General features: G+C 45.1%; 1 non-coding gene across 1 annotated transcript; it reads right to left on the reverse strand.

Moving 5' to 3' along the window:
- Positions 1–7,842: 7,842 nt before the first annotated feature.
- Positions 7,843–7,968, reverse strand: LOC128059721 (U6atac minor spliceosomal RNA). Its single transcript, XR_008200643.1, has one exon. It is a non-coding gene; the product is annotated as a U6atac minor spliceosomal RNA (small nuclear RNA).
- Positions 7,969–10,874: the final 2,906 nt, after the last annotated feature.

The raw sequence follows: 10,874 nt of genomic DNA on the forward strand, positions 1-10,874 counted from the left end.
GGACTTTGCTCCATCACAAGGGAAGGGGAGCACAAACCTCAAGAAGAAGGCGGGTCACTGAGTCAGAAGGAGCAAAGGCAGCCGTCAGACGGCACTCGTCCCGGCTCAGCTGCCTGTTTGGCGCAGGACAGGGCAGCTGTCTGCCGTGTGGCGAGCACGTCCTGTGACTGAAACCAGGCAATTCCAGTATGCTAACCATGACGTTCACACAAGGCAATTTAGCAGTGACCAGGCACCCTGGACACTCACTGATCAGCAGCGCTACGCTGGATCCTCACCTCCTGTACCATCTGCACTAAAGCGAGAAGGGAGCTCTCTAGCAGACCCACTCTGAAAGAAAGGCTGAAGGAAATTCTTCAGATTCAAAGAGAATAATACCAGAGGGAAACAAATTTCCAGAATAAAGGAAGAGCACTAGAAATGGCATGTAGTACTAGAAATAGCTATGTAAATATGAGACTTGTGGTTTTTCGGTCTGTGCCATCCAACGTGTGGGATCTTGGTTCCGCGACCAGGGGTGGAACCCTTGCCCACGGCAGTGGGAGCTCCTAGTCTTAATTGCTGGACTGCCAGGGCGTCCCTAATTGTAAAGAAATAGCCAAAGCAGCCAGCTTTTTACACTTATTTAAGAAATATTTATTTGTATGTATTTATGTAGCTGTGGCAGGTCTTAGTTGTGGCACTTGGAACCTTCCATCTTCACTGCAGCAGGGGGGATCTAGTTCCCTGACCAGGGAGCAAACCCAGGCCCCGTGCACTGGGAGCAGAGAGGCCTAGCCACTGGACCACCAGGGAAGTGCCGAGACTATTCTGTATGCATATACGAACGACAGCAGAAAGCAGAATTTCCAACACTGTCTGAAGCAGTTTCTGATGCACGAAGATGTAGCACTAAGTGGTGGTGTGGCTTCCATGTTCCCCTTGATATGGCACAATCTTATTTCCAAGCAGACAGAGAAAAGCTAAATATGAATACTATAATCTCCAGAGCAACCACTAAAATACAGAGATACATGGTGAAAAACATCAATAAAAATGATTAAAATGGAACACTAAGAACATTATCAACAGTACAGTCGAAAATAATGTAGGGGAGTATAGTCAGTAATAAAGTAATGCCTTTCATGGTGACAGATGGTAACTAGATTTACGGCGATCATTTTGAAATGTACAGAAATGTCCGATCACTATGCTGTGCACCGGGGAACTAACAGAGTGCTGTAGTCAATTATACTTCAAAAATAAACAAGTTCATAGAAAAAGAGATCGGATTTGTCCTTACTGGAAGTATGCAGAGGGGTGTTGGGAGGGGAATTAGAACAATCTGTTCAAAGGGTACAAACTTTCAGAGCACCACCAAGCCGGGTCAGGCGGCCGACCGGGGAGACCCAGCCCTCCCGGCCTCTGCCGCCGGACCCAGATCTAGAAGGAGCCCCGGAGCCGAAGCACCCTCTGCGCGCCTGCCACTGGCCTACCAGAGCCGCAAGCCCGAAACACCGAGGGGCACCCGGCCAGCCCGGCTCCCGCCACCCGCCAGCCAGCTGGCCCGTGTCCAGGCGCGTCCTCCCGTCCACGGGCTCGCCGGAGACATGCGCTCCGGCAGGCGATCGATTGGAGCGCTCCAGAAGGGCACGCGCCTGCTGCTAAGACAGATCCCCTTCTGCCGCCTGCAACTCTCTCATCCAACCAGCCTCCCATCCCTTCCCCTGCCCTGAGAGACTGTCTCCTCCTCTCCCACCGCCGCCGCCGCCCAGACCAGGAGAGCCGTGCCTGCCGTCTCTAGGCCCCTGGAGCTGACATCAGCCACTAGTTAGGTCCCAAGAGTAAGGACCAGGACTCGCGGACAGAGTCTATCTTCTCCTGAGTCTCCTTTTCCTCTCCACTCCTCCCCCCATCCCCGCTCCTTCACCGGCAAGAGAAATACCTGTTAAATTCACTCGTGGTGTGGACTTCAGTTGGCAAACCCAGGCTCTGTTGGCCCTGAAAGAGGCTGCAGAAGCGTTTCCAGTTCGTCTCTTCCAGGATGCCTGTCTCCTCTCCTTACATGCCGGCCGCGTCATGCTCTCCTCAAAGGATGCTCAGCTGGCCTGGAGGATCAGAGGCCAGGATAAGAGACTGCCAGGGAAATAGGAAGTGCCACCAGAAGACTTTTGATATTGTGTGTGATGAAAATGATTAGTGAGGGTGGATATTAATAATGGTGCAGTCAGCCAACTGAATTCAAACTAAATGGAAGGACCAAGTTCTGTTGTTTGATACATTTTAACCCTTTGAAAAAAACCTTCTCCTGTTCTACATCAAATCATTTTTATGTAAACACTGGAATAAACCTTATCTATGAATACATTTTTTTAAAACGGTACAAACTTTCAGTTGTAAGATAAATAAGTGCTAGGGATATAATCTACAACACAATAAATAACAATTAATAAACACTGTTCTATGTTATATATGAAAATTGTTAAAGAGGAGACTGAAAAGGTTGACTTAAAGCTCAGCATTCAGAAAACGAAGTTAATGGCATCTGGTCCCATCACTTCATGGGAAACAGATGGGGAACCAGTGGCAACAGTGTCAGACTTTATTTTGGGGGGGGGGCTCCAAAATCACTGCAGATGGTGACTGCAGCCATGAAATTAAAAGACGCTTACTCCTTGGAAGTAAAGTGATGACCAACCTAGATAGCATATTGAAAAGCAGAGACATTATTTTGCCAACAAAGGTCCGTCTAGTCAAGGCTATGGTTTTTCCAGTGATCATGTATGGATGTGAGAGTTGGACTGAGAGGGAAGCTGAGTGCCGAAGAATTGCTGCTTTTGAACTGTGGTGTTGGAGAAGACTCTTAAGAGTCCCTTGGACTGCAGGGAGATCTAACTAGTCCGTTCTGAAGGAGATCAGCCCTGGGATTTCTTTGAAAGGAATGATGCTAAAGCTGAAACTCCAGTACTTTGGCCACCTCATGCGAAGAGCTGACTCATTGGAGAAGACTCTGATGCTGGGAGGGATTGGGGGCAGGAGGAGAAGGGGACGACAGAGGATGAGATGGCTGGATGGCATCACCGACTCGATGGACGTATGTCTGAGGGAACTCCGGGAGTTGGTGATGGACAGGGAGGCCTGGCGTGCTGCAATTCATGGGGTCGCAAAGAGTCAGACACGACTGAGCAACTGAACTGAACTGAACTGAAGACAGTAAATCTCAACAGTTCTAATAAGGAAAAATACTATTTTTCTTTTTTTTCATTTTGCATCTTTATGAAATGATAAGTGTTCACTAAACCTACTGTGGTAACCATTTCAAGATGTATGTAAGTCAAATCATTCTGTAGACCTTAAACTTATACAGTGTTGTATGTCAATTCTATCTCAATAAAACTGGAAGAAAAAAATGAAGTAGAAGAAAAAAAAAGGAACACTGAGCAATATTCAAGTAATCCAGGAGAGGAAAAAAATTGAAATAAAAATATAGAGGATAGTTATATGTCAACTATACCTCAATAAACACACACAGGGGACAAACAGAAAACAAATAATAAAATGACAGACTTACACCCAAATATATTAATGGTCACATTAAATGTAAATGGTCTCATTACATGTAAATGGTCTAAATGCACAGACTAGAAGAGAGGGACTATCAGACCCAAATCCATGCTCTCTTCAGGAAATCTACTTCGTGTTTTAGTAGAAGGATGGGTGAAACAAGCCATAAACAATATTTCTTTCTGTAGAGTGACTATATTAACACCAGAAGAAGCAGACTTTGGAGGAAGGAAATTACCAGAGATAAAGAGGGGCATTAAATGATTTCAAAATGTCCACTCACCAAGAAGATATAATAAGTCTAAATGTAGATATACCTAAGGAGTACGTCAAGGCTGTATATTGTCACTCTGCTTATTTAACTTATATGCAGAGTACACTATGAGAAATGCCAGGCTAGATGAAGTACAAGCTGGAATCAAGATTACCAGGAGAAATATAAATAACCTCAGATATGCAGATGACACCACCCTTATGGCAGAAAACAAAGAAGAACTAAAGAGCCTCTTGATGAAAGTGAAAGAGGAGAGTGAAAAAGTTGGATTAAAACTCAACATTCAAAACACTAAGATTATGGCATCCGGTCCCATCACTTCATGGCAAATAAATGGGGTAACCATGGAAACAGTGAGAGACTTTATTATCTTGGGCTCCAAAATCCCTGCAGATCCCAAATCCCATTTGGGCTCCAAAATGACTGCAGCCATGAAATTAAAAGACGCTTCCTCCTTGGAAAAAAAGCTATGACCAACCTGGACAGCATATTAAAAAGCAGAGACATTACTTTACTAACAAAGGTCTGTCTAGTCAAAGCTATGATTTTTCCAGTGGTCATGTATGGATGTGAGAGTTGGAGCATAAAGAAGGCTGAGTGCCAAAGAACTGATACCCTGTGGTGCTGATGTTGATAACTGATATACTGTGGTGCTGGAGAAGACTCTTCAGAGTCCCCTGGACTGCAAGGAGATCTAACCAGTCCATCCATAAAGGAAATCAGTCCTGAATATTTATTGGAAGGACTCATGCTGAAGTTGAAGCTCCAATACTTTGGCCACCTGATATGAAGAACTGACTCATCAGAAAAGACCCTGATGCTGGGAACGATTGAAGGCAGGAAGAGAAGGAGACAACAGTGGATGAGATGGTTGGATGGCATCACTGACCTGATGGACATGAGTTTGAGCAGCCTCCAGGAATTGGTGATAGACAAGGAAGCCTGGCGTGCTGCAGTCCATGGAGTCACAAAGAGTTGGATATGACTGAGTGACTGAATTGAACTGAGATATACCTAAAAATAGTCCAACAAAAAACACGAAGCAAAAATGAACAGAACAACTGCTTTTTCACTTTCACAGCTTTCCTGGGGCAGAATCCTCCAAAAGCCAGTAACTGGTAGAACCACATAAACAGTAGTTGACAAATGCTGGAGGCTAGAGGTGGCGAGATGAAACTTAAAACTCCTGAGCTAGGGGGAGGGAAGGGGGATGACACGCTTACATGAGTTTTATTTCCAGGAGCCCCATGGCGTCTTCATGATAAAGACTTCAGAAAAAAAAGAATTAGACTTTTATTATTTAGACAGGGAAGAGAAGAAAACTAACAGTTTAGAAATGTACCCAGAGAAAAATAACCATTTTCAAAAACATCCACACCAAAGGGTGTTTCTTCCCTCAGAATAAATTATTTTATCAGACAGAGCCTTATCAGACATGGGGGAAGGGCAAAGAGCACCTTGCCAACTGGAACCTCTTCTAGCCTTCCTGTCTTACAACTGGGATGGAAAAAAAAAGATGGGTGGGAGCTAAGAAACTTCTGAAGGGCACAGTCCAGGACCTCATGACCACAAAAACAGTCTAACTCATAGGAATGCCTCCCTCACCCAGCACCTCTCCACCACAGGCATGGGGCTCTGGTAGAAAAGCCATGCATTATTCCACAGGCACTGCCAGACACAGACTCCGTTTCAGACAGTTTCTGGGAAAACCCAGAAACAACAGGGAGACAACAGAAGACACCTGAAGCCTCTGAAGCCTCTGACATCTACCACAAGTCCAGCTTTCAACACAAAGTTACAAGTCAAACTAAGGGCAAGAAAAAGCAGACCTTGAGGAGGCCTGAGAAAAAGCAGGCATGAGAACTTGGCTCAGGTATGGCAAAGATTTTGCAATTATTAGACTGAGAGTTTAACTATGATTAACATGCTAGGGGCTGTAAAGGGAAAAAAGTGGACAACCTACCAAAAAACCGATGAGTAATATAAGCAGGGGCTTCCTCGGAAGCTCAGTGGTAAAGAATCCACCTGCAATGCAGAAGATAGAGGTTTGGTCTGGGAAAATCCCATGGACAGAGGAGCCTGTCAGGCTATATAGTCTATAGGGTTGCAGAGTCAGACATGACTGAAGCAACTGAGCATGCATGCAATATAAGCAGAGATATGGGAACTCTTATAAAGAAGCAAAAATAAATGCCAGAAATCAAAAATACAGTAACAGAAATAAAGAATGCCTTTGATACATTCATCACTAGACGGGACATGGCTGAGGAAAGAATTCAGTACGCATTAATTTATATCATAGAAACGTCTCCAACTAAAAAACAAAGAGAAAAACTAACAGGGAGGGGGAGAAAAAGGAATAGAATATCCAAGAATTGTGAGACAATTACAAAAGGTGTAATATATGCATAATTGAAACATGAGACGATGAACAGAAGAAACATCTGAAGTCACAATGGCTGAGAATTTTCCAAAATTAATGGCAGATCCCAGAGGACACATCCAGGAATTTCAGAGAACAACCAATCAGGATATATCACCAAAGAACTACACCTAGGCACATCATATTCAAACTGCAGAAAACCAAAGACAAATCCTTAAGGAAAGCCCAAGGTGGGGAAACCACCTCACTTGTAGAGGAACAAAGTAAAGAATCACATCTGTCTTGTCAGAAACCAAGAGCAAGAGAATGAAGTAACACGTCTGAAGAGTTGAATGAATAAACCACCCACCTATGGTTGTATATCCAAAGAAATTATTCTTCGTAAGTGAAGAAGAAATAAAGACTTTCTCAGACAAAAACTGAAGGAATGCATTGCCAGGAGACCTGCCTTGCAAAAACTTTGTTCTTCAGAGAAAAGGAAAATCATATATACTAATAGGTCAGAGATTCAGATCAACATTTAAAAAGGGAAAGCGTTAGAGAAAGAATAAATGAAGGTAAAAGAAAGCATTTCATTCTTTTTTCTTTCCTTTTTTGTTTTGGGTGACGCCTCGTGGCTGGTGGGATCCTCGCTCCCGGACCAGGGATTGAATCCACATCCTCGGCATTGAGAGCATGGAGCCCTAACCCCCAGTCCACTGGCAAATTCCCTCATGTTTTCTATTATTAACTGATTCAGTATATAACTGTTCAAAATAAAAACAGCAACAAGGTGCTGGTGATCATAGCTTATGAATGAGTGAAATGAACAACTGCAACGTTCTAAGGAACAGGAAGGAGGAACTGAGAACACTCTGTTAAGAGGTACTTGCACTATCTGTAAAGTGAAACAGAGTTATTTGAAAGTGGACATAGATTAGTTGCAAATGTATATTGCAAACTCCAGGCCAACCATAATTTTTTTTCAAAAGAAGAATTGATATGCTAAGAGAACAGAGAAAATGAAATCATATAAAATGCTCATTAAAGTCAGAGAAGACAAGAAAAAAGAGTGGAGTATATTTTAAAAAGGTAACAAAGAATAAGTGCAATGAATGGAAGGTTCCTTTACAAACAGAGTAGATATTAATCCAACTGTATCAATAACCACTTCAATGTGAATGCTCTAAATACACCAATCAAAAGAGTCTGTTAGAGTGGATTAAAAAAATATGACCCAACTATATGTAGTCTACAAGAAACACATTTTCTTTTCTTTTTTTTTTTAAGTTTTTTATTTTTTAAATTTTAAAATCTTTAATTCTTACATGTGTTCCCAAACATGAACCCCCCTCCCACCTCCCTCCCCATAACATCTCTGTGGGTCATCCCCATGCACCAGCCCCAAGCATGCTGTATCCTGCGTCAGACATAGACTAGCGATTCAATTCTTACATGATAGTATACATGATAGAATGCCATCCTCCCATATCATCCCACCCTCTCCCTCTCCCTCTGAGTCCAAAAGTCCGTTATACACAGCTGCGTCTTTTTTCCTGTCTTGCATACAGGGTCGTCATTGCCATCTTTCTAAATTCCATATATATGTGTTAGTATACTGTATTGGTGTTTTTCTTTCTGGCTTACTTCGCTCTGTATAATCGAAAAACAGTGGTTAGATGCCACGAAGTAGGTGGCAATGCCTTAACCGTATGCGTGTTGTTAGGCCCGAAAGCCTCTTCCATCCTTGTCAAGGGGAGTGCTAACCTTCTCTCCTTTCATACAACACAAGAAACACATTTTCATTAAAAAAAAAATTTAATTCCAGCATGCAGGATTTAGTTCCCTGACCAGGGATCAAACCCTGGCCCCCTGCATTGGGAGTTCGGACTGTTAAATGCTGGTCTACCCAGAAAGTCCCCCAAGGGGTTATATTACAGGGCCAAAGGCAGAAGTTTTTAAAAAATGACCTCTCTCTCCCTTTAAAAACAAAACAAAACAAAACTGCTTACACAAAAATTGACCCATGTGTGCATGCATATATATGGTTCCAAGAGTTTTAACAGGCACAGATGTGTATAACTGTCACCACAATGAGAACACACAAGAGCTCCATCACCAAAACACACGCTGACCTCAAACAGTCCTAACACTAGCCATGTTTGCTGATCCCACAGTCCTGCCTTTTCCAGAATGGCATATAAATGGATCCTTACAGCACATGGCCTTTCTGAACTGACTCTCTCTTTCAGCATCGCCGCGGCTGCACAGATGGTTGTCGTTTCACGGAGGGCAGTGTTCCAGGAGAGGGTTGCCACAGTGGGTCCAGTCATTCACCTGATGGATGATGTTAGGATTGTCTTTAGAAAGACAATCTTTTTGATCTTTCTAAAGAGCCCCCATGCTGCAACTAAAACTCAGTGCAGCCAAATTAAACAAACAAACAACTCCATCCTTTGATTCCCATTTGAAAAAGAATCCTGGAGGCAAGGGAACACCAAGATCTGGTACCATCTTAGAATGGAAAAAACAGAAAAAATACACACTGACTTTCAATACATTATCCTGCGGCAGGTTTATAAATGCTAAGGTATATACAGCTAGTTTGATCAAACAAAATCACTTCAACTTACTTCGGAGGGTCTATCATTGACTTCCCAAGGAGTCTCAGCCTTCCCCCAACCTGAGCAACAAAAGCGTGCAATGTGAAGCTGCAATTCCCTTTTGTCCCACATGCAGCCTGTAACACAGTTTCTGAGGCACTGGAACGGGACAAGCCCCAGGAAACGGAGGTGGGTGGGTCACCTCCTCCCCAAACGCCACTACCTCCTCCCCAAACGCCACTGTGGAGGAAAGATGTGGGTGCAGACACGTTTCCAAAAACAAATGAGGAACCTACATTTCTCTGTCTGAAGGAAGAGGCGAGAGCACGCTGCAGCCAGCAGGGAGGAAGGCAGAGCAGACCCAAAGGTGCAGGTCCCGGGACACCTGTCATTACAGAAATGTTATCACTGGTCACAGAACCGGCTAGTTTGATCAGCGTTTGATTCTCTACCGAAGCTAGAAATTCCAGAAGAGACTTCACATAAACCTTTCGTTTCATTTCCAAAATGTCTGAGATCCCAGTGTTAAGTGAGTGGGTATTAGTGTGACGCCTCCTTGCTCACACGTGAGTCCAAGAACAGACCAGAAGGTCGGCACAAAGTACCCCTGCTGCTGTCTGCAGGCTTCCACACCTGCCAGAGCAATGTCCTCAGGATACCCAGGAAGATCGGCTGATTCCTACAGGCATGAGCTTGCTTTTCTTCATCAAATAAGTAAACACTTAACAGACACAGTCTTGCTAATGTCAACTTAAAAAATATTCACAACCTAAAAGTTGAGAGTTACGGTTTTTTGGTGGAAATTTTTAGGACTTCAAGCTTAAAGTAATCTCAAGTAACCCTGGGGAAGGGGGGTAGGGTGTCAGGTTATATAGGTTTGCAACAAAGCGCAAGTAGTCTGAACATCAAAAGTTATTTTTGTGAAAACGAAAACCAGATATCTCAAGGAATTTAGCACTTTTCTACATATGGGAAGATGCAAGAGTCTGGACCCACTAAAATCATTTCTCTCACACGCATCTCAGCTATCTGGGGGTCAGTATCCTACGTTTTTTCACATCCTGAGTTTCCTCAGTGCTCACGGTAAGGAATGGTGCAACCTCATGGCTGCCTTATTGCAGGCGCTGTTCTTCCCGGGTGCCCTCGGAGTTCAGAAATCCACATTTGGAGGGCTGAACTGCTGATGGCTCTGACAGCCTTGTTTACTGACACGGCTGGAAATACTTCATCTCTCACTCATCACTAAAAAAACCGGACTGAAACAACTCAGGCAACAGGTTTCCATTCAGATCTCCTCGGTCCTTCCTCCACAAACCACCGGTCTCCAGGGCGGCACAACACACCAGCAAAGTGAATGGCTAAAAGTTTCACTGTATTTTTCCAGGATACTTAAGCAACAGACCCTTGAAGGGAGGGGGTGAGGGGGGTTGGTCTGAATGAATCAGGTGCGCCCAGCCTTAGGGAAGGAGGTGGCAACCAAGACTATCTGAGGGATGTGAGGAGTCTGGGATCTGCCAGGGTGGGGGTGTTGGGAGTTAAACCGATAACCTGGGAAATTCGCGGGGCGGGGGAGACAGAGACGCGGGAGCCGGCGACACCTACTCGCAGACGCCCTTGGTAAGGGTTGGCTTTGGAAAAGTGGCAGGGGACCCAGTTCCGGGGAGTGGTCGCTGAGGGGTCTCGCGGAGGCTTCGGACAAAGAACAGCGGGGGCCGTAGTCACTGGAAGGTCGGGACCCCGGCGGCCCCTCCCCCCCACCCCGGGTCGAGGGGTGGCTACCTGTTGAGGAAGGCGTTGCCGAAGGCGTTGAGCTCGCGGAAGGGCCGGGTCGACGACGAGCGCGTTGCCGGGCACCACGCCCTCGGTGGGGCCGTGCATGACCGCGATGGTGGGCTCGGGCCCATGCGCATCCCCGGGAAGTCCTGCTCCATCGGGTGCCGGATGAAGGTGGTCTTGCCCGTGCTGTACTGGCCCACGAGGAGCACCATGGGCTTGTTGTCGAAACCGGCGTCCTCCAGCGCGGCCGAGTGGAACTCATGGAAGCGGTAGTGCTACTCCCAGGGGCAGCAGCTTCTGCGAGTACAGCTGCCGC

This window comes from Budorcas taxicolor, chromosome 14 (genome assembly GCF_023091745.1).
Source record: "Budorcas taxicolor isolate Tak-1 chromosome 14, Takin1.1, whole genome shotgun sequence".
NCBI classification, from domain to species: domain Eukaryota; kingdom Metazoa; phylum Chordata; class Mammalia; order Artiodactyla; family Bovidae; genus Budorcas; species Budorcas taxicolor.